The 14,658-nt window shown below is 40.4% G+C and overlaps 1 protein-coding gene across 1 annotated transcript in view; it reads right to left on the bottom strand.

Annotated features, from left to right (window-relative positions):
* Positions 1–6,297, bottom strand: part of LOC110957049 (hyaluronan and proteoglycan link protein 1-like) — a 36,691-nt gene extending 30,394 nt beyond the window's left edge. The window contains exon 1 of the mRNA XM_022202871.2: positions 5,959–6,297. The gene's annotated coding sequence lies outside the window, so the exon portion shown is untranslated. The remainder of the gene's footprint in view (positions 1–5,958) is intronic.
* Positions 6,298–14,658: the final 8,361 nt, after the last annotated feature.

Here is a 14,658-nt window from a genome sequence, read left to right as displayed (position 1 = left end):
AGTGATATGAACTCCTGGGTGTTATTTTACCAGAAAGTGAACGTGTGACATCTGTAAAAACAAACATTTTATTACTCTGGGAAAGAAAGTTCTTCCATTTTCTTCTTACACATTAGATTAAAGGTTAGAATCACTATTGCCTCTCAGATCTATAAAGTTTCTCCTCCCACCCCTCCACCACAAGGTACCCTCAGCACAAACTATTCTACACAGCACATTGGACAGTTGTAGCATTGGAGTAATTCCGCCATACATGTTGGAACCAGAAACTGATTCTAAAAAATGTAAATTTGATGGAGATAATCAATACGGTTTTACTATCTGCCAACACCTGGTTTAGTGTAGGGCTGTTTTTTAATTCTTTTTTTGATTCCAGTCTGATCCAATTCATTTGACATTTAGTGTCATCCAATACCTGATATCATTTTCCAAGATAATATTCACTTCATATTTTGTAGATTAGCTGTAGCATCTGGTTACATCACCAGGTGGAGCCTCTTACTGTTAAAGGCCAATTAATGCTTACTGTGTACAGAAACTGATAATCTGACAGCAAACATGCACAGATGGTCACATTGCCTCTCACACTGAACATATAAAAACGCGGTAGATTTCTTACAGAATATTCTAGCTACAGTAGTACCATGTTATTGAATATTCAAGTGGTAAGTGGAGCACAATGGAAGGACATAGCACAGGATTTCTGGAGAATTTAGAACTTGTCACTGTGTTTTTGCTCCGTCTACAGAAAGCATGTGCAAATCAAAGCTCCTCTTAAGCCTGGCAATGACTGCTTCAGTTACTAGTCTGTTAACAAGAAAAGCACTCAGAGCGCAGTACTCCTCCAAGGCTGTCCATTCCCCCATACAACATTGTCAGAAATGAATCTTTTTTTAAAAAAAAACAAATGTAGCATCTATTGTTAGTGGTGATCAGATATCACAGCAATATGGAATGTGGCCATTTAATATAAATGTACCCACAAACAAAATGACCTTGCGCTGAGCACGGGCGTGTGTTATGCATGTGTACGTTTTGTACGAATACTGAATCGTGTGACCTTAATGTGCAGCGGGCAGTAGGAATTGATAGGACTCAAAAACACCCATACAATTTAAACCCGTTGTTCCTTGTATGATTTCCGATGGATAAGTCCCGATAAGTCTGCAGCAGTTAATTTGTACTAGGATCGCAATAATGTGATCGTCAGTAGGCAGCTGACGTAGTGTTCACTTGTTGTCATAGTTACAGTGACACAGCGATACAGAAACCCTTAACAAATCCGAGGATCCAGACTAAAAGCCACATCACTGCTAAAATCTAATCAGTTGATCCTTGTGTCATTTCTGACTTTCCCTGAAAATTTTATCAAACTCCATCAGTCTGTTTTTGAGTAATTTTGCGAACAGACGGACAGACAGACAAACCAACGGCAATCGTCACATAACTCCGCCGCATTCCTTGACTGAGAAATGATGAATTATAAAAGTAAGGATACCGACCATTTGCTTTAGGCTCTTGTTTTCTTGGAAAATGTGCAGTCAGTGTGTTTGTTGTGCTCAGTCATAAACTGTGGCCTGCATGTGGATAGGCTGTGCTTACCTCATATAATTTAGTAGATGATGAAATTTACATCACACGTACCCTTGCAGACAGAAAAGGCATGAATTGGCCTAAATCCTGTAGTGACCAGAGCTGGCATGCAGTTTTGTCTCAGCAAACAGAGAACATCGTTGGGGTTTAGCCAATAAAGTGGCACCATGAGACAGTTGTCTGTGCCACTTAATGACCTCTGGACAGTGCACATGTATTAAAACCATTTGGGATGCATTAGGACATCATTATTAAATCCCAGTGGTTATGGAATAGCACACATTACATGTCTGGAGCAATGGAAACAGTATCAGCACATAAACAATCAAAAAATATTGTGTAAAAGATTCAAATTTACAGCATGTGTGACAGCAAATGCACACAAAAAATTGGGCTTCCATTCTACAAACTACATCCTACACAGGGTAGTTTATCGTGTAGCTTGCGTTGCTTGGGCCACTTCATATACAGTACAGTATTCCAAGGATGCTGTATTTCTCAGTTTCAAATTTGCTGGGATGTTGGTAAAATGACTGTGTATGCACAACTGCAGGCAATTAATATAAAACAAGACCCAATAACTAATATTAATACAGCAAATGTTATAGAGGCTAATAACTAAATTGAATTTTACAGCTACAAATACACAACAAAATCAATTTATTTCGGTTGTGGTCTGACAGCAGTGCTTTGTCTTCTGTAGCCTCTAGCAGTGGATTCACTTCGTTTCATTTGTTGAAGCAGAAAACACGCTCTGTAGACAGCTTCTTTGAATAAATGTTTTTGCTTTATTTATAACTCAGCTGAACAGAGAAAAGTTCAGAAAATGTCCTCATGAAGGTGTTTGCTACGCAAGCAATACAGCAGAGACACAAACACACACACTGGGACTATTTAGGGGAACTTTTGCTTTTAAGCTGCAGCCAGTAGATGGCAAACACGTTAGTCAACCCAACAGAAAGTTCCATTCATGAGGCAACGCACAGCCACAAACTCCTTTAACCTGTTGTTTCCTGATCAGCACTAATTTGCACAAATTGAAGCGGACTGTGTGTACGACTCTGCAGAGAATAACACCCCCTTTTCATTTGGGGGGTTGACACGGGCCACTGCAGGCCTCAGTGTGAGTGCGTGTGTTGGGTGGGTGGGTGCAGGGGTAATGGGTGGGGGTCAGGGTGGAGCCGCCAAGTCTAAGCCAGCGCACAGAGAGGGGTTGTTGGGCTGAGAGTCGCTCACAGGCCTCATGTTTTCGGCTCTAAATCACTTCTGCACAACATGGTCGACCGCAACTATGACAAGTCTTGCAAATATGATTGGCGATGAGTGGATGAGCAACTCAACCTCAGTTTACAGAGCAATGCGGAGGCAATTTCGCTGTCCAGTTATCTGTTTTCTGACAACAGTGCATTCCACTAGCAAAAAGCTAACAAACCAATCAATTACACTGGAAAATGTCAATATGGAAACTAAAATTTACTGAGGCTGGAAGACATTGTTGCTTTCACCAGATTATGATGCTGTAATGCAGTCACATTTTTTTAAAGTCACCAAAATTATTTATCAGAGCCAGAAGCTATAAAAACTGAAAAAAGTTCAGATTTTCACCTTTCCAACAGTCCTTGAAGGAATCATGTGTGATGTGCGATGTTTTTGGGAAATCTAATCCAAAAATTGTAATAATTTATAAAAATGTCTATATTCTACGTGCCTCATTTAAACATTTGCCAAAAACAAACCATTTACTGTAATCAAATCAAAAACAAACAACAAATTCTGCACTCCTCAATGCAACAGAAATGCTATGGGTGATTTACTGTGTTTAAACAGAGCAGAGAGGAGACAAGTATGAAAACAAATCAAAAATGTAAATAGTACATATCTATAGAATGTGGAGCCAACATATCCATACTCACTTAATTCAATGTTTTTTCATGCTTTGTGAAATGAATAAAGAAATTAATTTTTTTCTTGTTTTATTTGTGAAGTATTGTATGATTATTATTTTTTGATTGTCATACTGGGCTTAGCATATATAGCTTAGCATAGAGAATAGTGACAGAAGGAAACACCTAGCCTAGTTCTCTCCAGATGACAAAATCCAGATAGTGACTTATAGATTGATTGATCGATCATAAGCACAGCAGATTTTGAAATGAAAGTATTTCAAGCAATTTACAGTTGTCACCGAACATACAGAGAATCTATGGAGTAAATCAAATTAGTGTGACTCCTGAAGCTGCACAACAAGAAATATCTAAAGTCCACCAGAAGCTGAAACTTTAATTTAACAACAGCTAAGGTTCAGTTCCTGCACCACACTGGGATTTATGTTTCTGCAGTAGGGACTAATCTTTGGGACAATCAAGCAAATCAGTCCGGATGACTGTAAAAAAATTTGAAATGAAGCCTGAACTTTGCCTGTTGAATCTCTTTGGCCACCCTATCCTTGCAGTAATCAGCTAAATGTTACCAACCCAGCTCCCAAAGTTCCTCAACTTTCACAAGTGACCCACCCAAAGTAGGAACTGGTCAGATGTAACATCCTTAGGTCTAAATTTGGAGCAAGGTTTTTTAAGTGGAATTGCAGATATAGGCTGCAGTTGTCAGGAAAAAGCGAGAAACATTCCTCTTGGCACTAAGCCACGACAGAGTCCTTGTAAGCAAGTCATGCCACTCATGAGTCATCTTGGTAATATCCACAGGCAGCTATTTTGGGCTAACAAGATCAAGTCCTGTGTAAATGAATGAACTGAAAGTCAGAACTTTATGTATAATATGACAAACAACAGCAGTTGAGTTGAGTTGTGTAGTGATTGTTGCACAAATGCAAATTTTGGGCTGCAACCCAACGTCTGTGGAGGAGTTCATTCGGTTTCTCTCATACTTGGTGGGAGAGCAAGTCTTCACAGATGTGACAAGTACAACACTGGCCTTGGAGGTTCAACTCTGACTGGCAGCATGACATTCAAAACCAACCAGAGTAAAGCAAATTGTTAATCTGCAAATGGACTGAGGTAAGTGTAGTGGAGGAGAACAATACTAAAGCCATCAACCTCCTTAATACCTGCAGCATTAATCTCGTCACATTCTCCATTGCAATCTCCGTCAGGGAAACAGTGAGAGTAAAAAAAACGATGGGGTCCCCACAGCTGAATTCATCTGAATCTGAGCAGTGTAGCATTAGCTGTGTTTCCATAGAAATGTCAAGGAAATTTAATGTTTCATAAAATCCATAAAGAACATATGAACTACTCTTCTTTCCAATAAATCCTTTGGAGCATCTAAACTGGACTGGCAGCATCACTAGAGGCTACATGACTGTATTAATGAGAGTAGGAGAACAGAAGAAGCTGGAAACAAACACAGTTGTTTGCCAAACTCTAAAAACCTTTAAAGAAGAAGAAACAGAAACTTGTAATTTGTAAAATTGTAAGTATTCTTTTGTGTCAGCTGGTATCGATCATGTGTCAAGCTGTCCTCAGACAAAACCAATGAAAGAAGAAATAATATGAGTTCAATGTTGGTTATGTCAGAATTATTCAGAGAATTTTTCCATCATTTCCTGCTCAAGCGGGTAAAGCTTTTTTTCTGTTCTTGCCATTTACAGCAACCTTATCTAATGTGATAATCCAAAATGTACATAAAATATGTTGTGAAAACACTCTACCAGGTGTAAATATTGAGATGTGTGATGCAGCTCCACCTTCACCAAAAAAAGAGAACCTAATGTAAAAAAATAAATGGGATTTAAGGGGGAAATACACTGATAACATCCAAACCTATGTCTGGGTTTCACTAACAAAAGAGCTGGTTGAAACACTCAGTAACTTTATTATAATAGTTATTAAATGTTGGATTTGATTAAAATGTACTTTTAATATTTAGTTTTCTTATGTAAAGCAGCACATGGAGCTACTTTCTGCTCTTCAGTATTCTAAATGTGAGAATAGAAATACAAATTGATGCTTTTCTGTAATATAGTGTTTGTTAAACCCTTACATTGTTGGTCTTTTTGTTATTTACAACTCATAGGATTACAATCTCTAGGACTGCTATGATAGGAATGGCGATAGAAAACATATTTACTGGTACTTTAAAAAATAATGAAATGCGTTTCTAATATCTTCATTTCTATGTAAAGTATATTTTCTCTTAAATAAACATTTGTCCTTTTATTACAGTTATTCCAATAGTTACACGACCTAATATTATGATCTTGTCAAATAAAGTGCAAAAACATCTCTGAACGCGTTGGAAATGTGCGCACATCACATCTCCAAAATGAACACGACACTAAAAGCAATCTTACATCCCCTTCATCTGCTTGTAAAGAATGTAAAAATGTCCAAATTAAAGGAACTTTACCTCGCTTGGTGCGCTGCGTTGCGGCTGAAGTCTCAACTCTTCGGCAGCCAAGACGCGGAATGAAGCGCAAAACGGTTACGCACGTCAAGGTAAAGGAGAAACAGGCGGTGCGGACGTTTGCGGCTCCAACAGCGGCTCCTCTGAAGCTGAGAGCAGAGTGGCAGCGACCACTCCTCCTCCTGTGGGGCTGTGAGAGGAGACACGGGCAGGTGAAATGTGCTGATGTCTGCGGGAGGTGCGCTCTGCAGGTTGGAAACTGGAGACCAAACCATCAACTCATCTCGGTGCCGCTGAGGCTGGCAGCTTCCTCGCTCCCATCACTCTCTGCAGTGCGACCTGAAGCGGACCTCCAGCCTTTGGGTTGTTGTTTTTCCCTCTTACCAAACATTTCAGGCACAGTCTCAAACAAAGGAGGCACCCGATCCTGTTGCTCAATATGTGGATACAGATTTGATTTAGAGTTCTTCCCACTGCTCCCCGAGCTTCCACCCAACTCTGTAAAACCTTCTGATCCAACATTCACCATTAAAACATCTACATCTGCTGCCAAAGTGGTGCAGTCAATAAGAGCTACAGTTAAAAAATGGACGAGACAATGGTAGATGTTTAAGCTGTTGTGCTTTAATGCAAAGAGTTCAATATTATTAAAATCCACAGTTATCTGACTGAAGTATAAAATCTTTGATTTGCCACAATGTAGAACAAAACTAGAGACACCACAACTGTGAAATATCACATTAAAAGATTAGGTAGTGAGAAAAAAAAGTTCTGAAAACTTGTTGCAAGTTGGCTTTCTGCTGCAGGAACTACACTATGTTCACAGGAATGTAGCCTAAGGCTACGTTCACACTGCAGGCTAAAGTGACCCAAATCCTATTTTTTTTGGCCCTATGCACCCTGTATCTGATCTTTTCATGACAGTCTGAATGACACAGATCTGATTTTTTTGAATGCGACCCAGGCCACTTGGATATGTGGTCCTAATTCCAATACGTATCGGATCTTTTGCCATGCGACTTCAGTCTGAATGGCCAGGTCACATTTATCCGACCTATGGGAGACGCCAGTGTTTACAAAATAGTGACGTCACGAAGTCACGTGATTACGGCGCTGGTTGGCAAGAGGAACCAGAGGAACAATGGCTGATGATAGCAATGCGAACTATCCTTTCGTGAAATTGTCCGATTATGCTCAATCCTTATCACCTGAGGCCCGACAAATATATGTGAGTAAGCTGAGACATCAGGGAAACAGTAAAACCTTGCCAGATCCCTACAATTTGAAGACTGGGCGGGTTGACGATCCTTCATTCTGGCCGGACATTTCCTTCACCGACATTTGTTTTTAATTGATTGACACCGCTGGGCAGTTCACCCACCCAAAAATATATAATTATGAATTAAAAATAATATATCTTCTGTTAATCTTCAACAAGATGTCAAAGAAACGTCAAGAAGTTGCTGTATTTTTTGTCTCCAGTATGGCTTCTATGTAACAGTAACAGACCCACAGCACTGGTGATCGAAAACAGGACAATTCTAAAAAACGATCGCTAGACGCATACAGAAACAAATATGGTTACAAATAGGAGACTGCTGGCTTAAGGAGATGTTATTGAATATGCTTCATTCGACTTTAGTGCACTTTCATCGCCTAAAAAGCGATCGGTAACACATGACAACACTGAACCAAACCGAAAGTGTAGAGATCGCTTCACGCGAAGGATGCGACACTAAATCAATATCTTTTGGTAAATAAGCTCAAAGTTGGACATACTAAACATGCTAAACTGTTGAATAGTTTACCTGAAGAAAAGTGGGAGCCACAAACACGATCTCTGCTGCTTACTGGGGTACAATTTTTCCTGTTGATGGCTGAAGCCACCGCCATCTTCTCTCTCCTAACATTGGTATTCGGTGAAATTTCAAGCCTGATCCCTTCTCAAAACGCTTCGTACAACCAACAGCTACACACGCTATTACCATTGTGGTAAATACATGTGCAATTTCATTCATGAAAAGCGATAACTTTACGTATTTGTTTCAAACCCGATACCGTTCTCGTAGCAAGCCGTTATGTTACTGCCGGTTCTTGCCAACCAGTAGCAGTCTTGTACCACGTGACCATAGCAAATGACGACACGCTGGCGTCTCCCATACGTCATTGGTACACAACAAATTGCGTTCAAGCAAAACACGTCTTCGGGCTGCCGAAGATGCCGTGAGCGTGTTAAAAAGAGGCACTCACATATGTACGTAAAGGTTGCCCTTATCATTCGAAAATTCTCAGTGAAGTCCGCATCTGTGAAGCCTCTCACATCACTATCCCACCACTCCTGGCTGCAACTCTGCACCCACACAGTTCTCTGGACAGACGTTGCTTCCACTGCCCCACAAAACACCAGGGCCAAAATTCTGGCTCTCTTCCTTCTTGACCTTCTCCTTAAAACGATTAAGTTATCAATATGCTGGCTCCTGCTGGACAACAACTTTAAAATGGCCAGACATGCTCTACTGTTACCGTCCATGTTTACTTCCGTAAACACTGAACACTCTCTCTGCGTGTCGTTATTGTGTCCTCTTCTGCGCATGCGGGACACTTTTGGGTTGTGTGAGGTTCACACAGGAGATCACATACAAGTCGCATTTAATTGGAAATGGGAACAAACACGCAAAAAAAATCGGATTTCACAAAAAATCAGAATTGAGCATTAAGCCCTGCAGTGTGAATGTAGCCTTAATGCAGAAATGTGTACCCCCTAAATGGTCCTTTTATTCAGTTCAGTTCAATTGTATTTATATAGCGCCAATTGCAATTCAAATTGTCTCTAGATGTTTTACAGAACCCATATCCCTGAATCCCCAGAGCTCGCCCTAAGGCAACAGTCACAAGAAAAAACTCCCTTTTATCTTTTGTGTTTCTATTGTAGTTGGGATTCAACAAGCAACTGTTAACTGTTAAAAAATGAGGCTGTTTCAGAGCGGCCCAAACCTTTGTGTTATCACAAGAACCCCCTCTGCAGAAACTCTTTCAGGGTGTTTCCAGAGGAGAAAAAATACCAAACCTGAGGGCAGGTATTTCTAGGAAGCACTGATTGGTTAAATTCAGGAGCATGAGTGCCATTTTTTCTGCCCCTTTTGATGCCCTCTTCCAGCAGCAGTCTTCCTTTGGCCATCAACCAAAAAAAATAATTTCCCATACAAGCGAACATACCCATTTGACTTACCCACTATTGATGTTGTCTCAGTGCACTTGGAGTTAACATCATGGTTGAAGCTGTTGGATTCTACACCACAATAGAAAAAGGGAGCCTTAAACGGCCAATTATGGGGTCATACCTGTAAATGTTGGCGCCAATGTACACCTGCCCTGAGTTCCTGAAATGGAAAGCCTACCTCTGTAGGGTGGCTTGGCCCACCCTAATGGGGTTTGTTTGGAGGCATTCTAGGTAACTGGGCGGAGACCCTAGGTTAGACCTACAACTTACTGGAGGGATTACATACCTCATCTGGCCTGGAAACAGCTCGGAATCACAAGGGGTACCAGGAAAATGTTGTTGGATGTAAAATGTTGGAAGAGTGGTGTGATCCTGTCCACTAAAATATGTCATTTTCATGTTGTCAAAGTAAAGCTAAAGCTTTAATAAGGGAAGCTAGTTTGACTTTATTTGTCAAACCACTTTTTCCAAATAATCTGGTCTCAGTAACTTTTATCTTCAATTACGGACCTTCATTGCTGTTAGTCTTTTTAAATCTAATTCAAAGTTCACATAGTGCTCCATATTTGCCTGATTTTTAGACTCACTAATAATCTATTCTGTTTTTCACAGAGTGGTTGTTCGCTTAGCTTCGCACTGCTGTGCACCATAAAACCACCCACAACTGATGAGAAACATCAAGACAGCTGTATAGTCTATACAAGTAGAGGACATCTTCAAACTGAACACTAAGCAAAACATCATAAAACAAATCTGTCTTCTACAATGTAACATCAAGCATTGACTCTGTCTCACAGAGCTGCTTTATTTCTTCCATGTGCTCGCCCAGGAAAACAATTTAAAAATGTGGTCTAATGAAAAAATGTCTACATTGTGTCTGTTAATTGAAATTTGCAACAACAAATTCATCAAACAACAATAGTGACAAAGTCATTCCAGATTCATTGAGATATTGAATTTAATTCCCTGTAAACTGTTAAAATAATGTCCTCTGTAACCCTAAACGTGGCTGCTATTGTAACCTCTTCCATAAACTATTTGATTGGATCTGTCTTTAATGATCTCTTACTGTAATTAGCTTTGTAGCTCAAGAACAACAGATGTACTGGTTTAAGAGAACAGAGGTCCAAACAATGACCGCGTAGAGTTGTAAATTACATGACGGGAGAGAAAGATAAGCAATAAGCAGAGATGGATGGATGAAAGAGGGAATGTGATAATGGGAATGTAATTAATTCTCGGGTGAGTGCGTTGTGCAACATTCCCACAGAGTGTGGTTCCTCTACATGGAGACACCCAGAAACTGTTCCTAATTAGCCTACAGACCAAGCTCACACATGTAAACAGAGGAAGGCCTTTCTCTGGGACGCATCCCATTCAGCTCTCAGTCTCTAAGTCCTTAAAACAGAGAGTGAAGCACCAAACATAGCAGGATGATTTTCACTTTAGCACCAAACACAAAGTGCAGCTGAGGCTGATATAAATACTGTTTGTTTTGCAGATATATGTAGTTATAGATACATAGATAGTTACATATCATAAAACACGTGAAAAAAATCACTATTTTCATAATATTAGAATATAAACACTACCATTCAAAAGTTTTGGGTCACTTAGACATGTCCTTATTTTTGAATTAACAGCAGTTTTTTCAATGAAGATAACATTAAATGAATCAGAAATACAGTCTAGACACTGTTAATGTGGTAAGTGACTATTCTAGCCAGAAATGACAGATTTTTAATGGAATATCTACATAGGAGTACAGAGGAACATTTCCAGCAACCATCACTCCTGTGTTCTAATGCTACATTGTGTTAGCTGATGGTGCTGAAAGGCCAGTTGATGATTAGAAAACCACATAAGCACATGAATAAAAGTGTGAGTTTTCATGGAAAACATGAAATTGTCTGGCTGACCCCAAACTTTTGAACAGTAGTGAACATTTGATTACAACTTGATGATGTAACTAAATCCAGAGCTCTGTGGCGTAATCAAGAATACACAACTTTAATATCATAAATGCACATAATAATTCAGTTTAAATGGAATGATGTGTGTGTATCTCTGGATTTGTTCCTGTTTGCAGTGCAGCATCAACTCAGCTGCATGCATTTCTGCTGCACAGTCTGCTAAAGCTGCACCATTAACTGCACCATTGTTGCGGTCAGCGAGCTTTCCCAGCAGAAGGTTAAAGTAATAAACGGTTGAAAAGGTCAGCAATCGGGCTGCAAGCTGCAACCACTGAGGAGGAGGTTTGTCAGAGTAAATCTTACTGTGAGCTTAATGACTTTTGGTCAGAACAGACTGTTGTTGTTTGACAGAGGCAGGGCTGAGAGTGGACTTTCAGTGTTAAACCTGTGGGCTGTTATACTTTCTCAGCTTTTCTCCCCACCTTCAAGGGCCCTTACAAGGTTAAGGTAGATCTGTGCATAAAATGCAGCAATTTGATGTTGACTTGATAAAAAATGCAATCACGCCAAGAGACCTGAATAGATAGAGAGCATCTGCAGCAACCTGATCATCCTTTAGTTAATTTGATCTGTTGACAGGGAGCTGCAGGGAAAACAAGTATCAGTAAAATGATAAGAAGGAGAGTAATCATGGCTCAAACACAAAATAATGGAAAATGTTTACACTCAGTACACCATTTAGTCCTGCATTCATTGTGAGGTATAACACAGTCAGAGGTAAAATACACTCAAGTTACATTGTTGGATTCTCTCAGGTTTTGCATATTTTAACACCTGCTGCAATCAAAAGAGATCCTACCATAGCTGACTTGATTACGATTGGGAAAATTTGGGTCTTTTGAGTGACATGGGTCCAAATCAGGTCCAAATCAGGTCTTGATTCTTTAGACGTCTACCTGTGAGTTGTCCTAGCATGACTTGTAATCTGTCTGATTCCTCCAAACTACAAACGTGGCTGTTCACAGCACTGTGCTTACAACCATGGAAATAGCACAGTAATGTTTCCTTGATGTCACCGGTATTTTTCTCCTTTTGGTTTGGTAAAGGAGCGTCCACGTACTTGTGGCCATATAGTGTATTTTCTGGCAGTTCCAGCACCGTCTGCTGCAGCTGTAGAGCCGCGCCCCGGTGTGCCGGCGGTGTGGACAGGGGGTCTTTGTGCTGCTTCAGGGTGGAGTTCAGGGGAATTTAGTTTAATGACAGGAACACACACTGAGACTTTCACATGCTGCAGCTCCACCCCAACAACCTTAATTACTCTCAGTAGCCATTCACAATTCATGATGTGGAACAACTCAATGGAAAAGGAGCTTTTTTGTAGTTTTCGCAGCCAATGGCCGACTCGTGCCCACATCATAAGTCCAGTGAACCAGACCACATGGATCAGGCTTGCTCCAGTACATCTCCAAACATCTTGAAACCTGTTCGTAGTTTGTCCCTCCTTAGATCAGTAGGTAGGTATAACATCAGAGACAATTAAAGGAAGAGCGCTACCACCTAAAGAACCCTGTACAGAAATGAATAAAAGAATTCCATAAGATGGTACTTGTATGACACAGGTCCTGCCCCTCCCTCCAAAAAGTCAATGGGTTGCTCTGTAACAGCTGAAGCTGAACTGGGAAACATCCAGTCAGTCATGTTCTTGCACTGACTCAAGGACAGTGTTGTAAAGCTACGCATAACAGAAGTATAACCACTGGAGAAATGCTCTTTTTTGTTGGGAAAGGCACCAAACTTTTTAAGACTTCTATCAGCTTTGACTGGTGACCACAATTTTTAAATTACAACTATGAAACTCCCTCCATTAATTTAGATAGGTGCCTGGTCTGTTTAAGATAAGATAAGATAAGATAAGATAATCCTTTATTACTCCCCGTGTCCGAGGAAATTTCCCATGTTACAGCAGCATACATCATACAGTAGAGCAACAATAAGCAACAATAGACAACAATATAATGATAAACAGCCCAAATTAGAGTATTAAAGAGCTTTAAAAATTGACTACACAAACCCGATTTTTCATTTCCTATCTAATATCTCCCAGAGCTTGGTGAGCACGCTTGCTATGAGATAATCAACAGTAATTACTTCATCAGAGAGTGGTCAGAATGCTTTGGCCCTTTGTTGTACTGAATCAAATTTAACAAAAGAATTTACGAAGATCTTTGTGTTTCTTCCAAACATCTGTTATTAAAACCTCTGTTATTTGCAAGAAAAACATTTCCCAGAGCTTTCTGCTGATCCACCCTGTTCACATCATCTCCGTCTCTTCAAAGACTTTGGTCTGTTGTTGACCCGCTGTATCCTTTTCACCGCTATCATGTCTTTCCCACAGAGAGTTCTCACCGGCGGTGGCAGCGCTGTGTGAAGAAGGTGCCGCTGGGTCTCTGCTTATCTCAGAGAGCGTCTCCTGTTTCACATGTGACTGCTGAGATAGAGGCTGAGAGAGGAGCTGTATCTTTCTCCAGGAAAGGCTCTGGATGGCTGGTATACAAACCTCTGAGTCACTGGGACACTGCGAGTAAAGATGGGTTGAATTACACTGCCCGCCCAAAAAAAAACCACACTCTAATATTTTGTTGGACCACCATTAGCTTTGAGCATGGCACATATTCACTGTGGCATCGTTTCAATAAGCTTCTGCAATGTCACAGCATTTATTTCTGTCAAGAGTTGGATTAATTTTCTGATAAGATCTTGCATAGATGATGGGAGAGTCAGATCGCTGTGTGCTGGATGTCCTGGAGAAGACTCTGGTCTTCTCCAGGACATCCCAAAGATCTCAGTGGGATTGAGGTCTGGACTCTGTGGAGGAAAATTCATAAGTGAAAATGAAGTCTCATGCGCCCTGATCCACTCATTCTCAATGTGAGCCCAATGAATCCTGGCCTCTCTTTTTTCTGTAATGTGCCTATCACTTTGGAACAGGGTAAATCTGGATTCATCAGACCACATGACCTTCTTCCATTGCTCCAGAGTCCAATCTTTATGCCCTGTAGCAAACTGAAGCCTTTTTTTCTGATTAGCCTCACTCATCAGTGGTTTTCTTCAAGCTACACACCTGTTTTGTCCCAATCCTTTGAGTTCCCTTCATATTGTTCATGTGGAAATGCTCTTACTTTCACTATTAAACATAGTTGTGAGTTCTACTGCTGATTTCTTGTGGTATGATTCAGCCCGATCTCACGAGGATTCGTGAAACTGTTACGTAAATTTTTGTTTCGGTTTCGTGCGCACCAACACGATTTCGTCATGTTTTTCGTGCCGCTCACCACGAAATGCGCACCAATGTATTTTAAACGGCGGACTTTTCGTGCCACCCAGAACGTATTTCAAACGAATGTGTGTATTATATTTTTAATGTAAAACCATGGCGAATCCAACGCTATATTTTGCATGACATCGTCCCTAACCATAACCCTAACCATAACCCTAACCATAACCTAACCATAACCTAACCATAACCCGGTGGTACACTTACCAATTTGCATAGGAATTTAAAGAATGTCC

This window comes from Acanthochromis polyacanthus, chromosome 18, assembly GCF_021347895.1.
Source record: "Acanthochromis polyacanthus isolate Apoly-LR-REF ecotype Palm Island chromosome 18, KAUST_Apoly_ChrSc, whole genome shotgun sequence".
Lineage (NCBI taxonomy): Eukaryota > Metazoa > Chordata > Actinopteri > Pomacentridae > Acanthochromis > Acanthochromis polyacanthus.
This window is presented reverse-complemented; position numbering and strand designations above follow the sequence as displayed.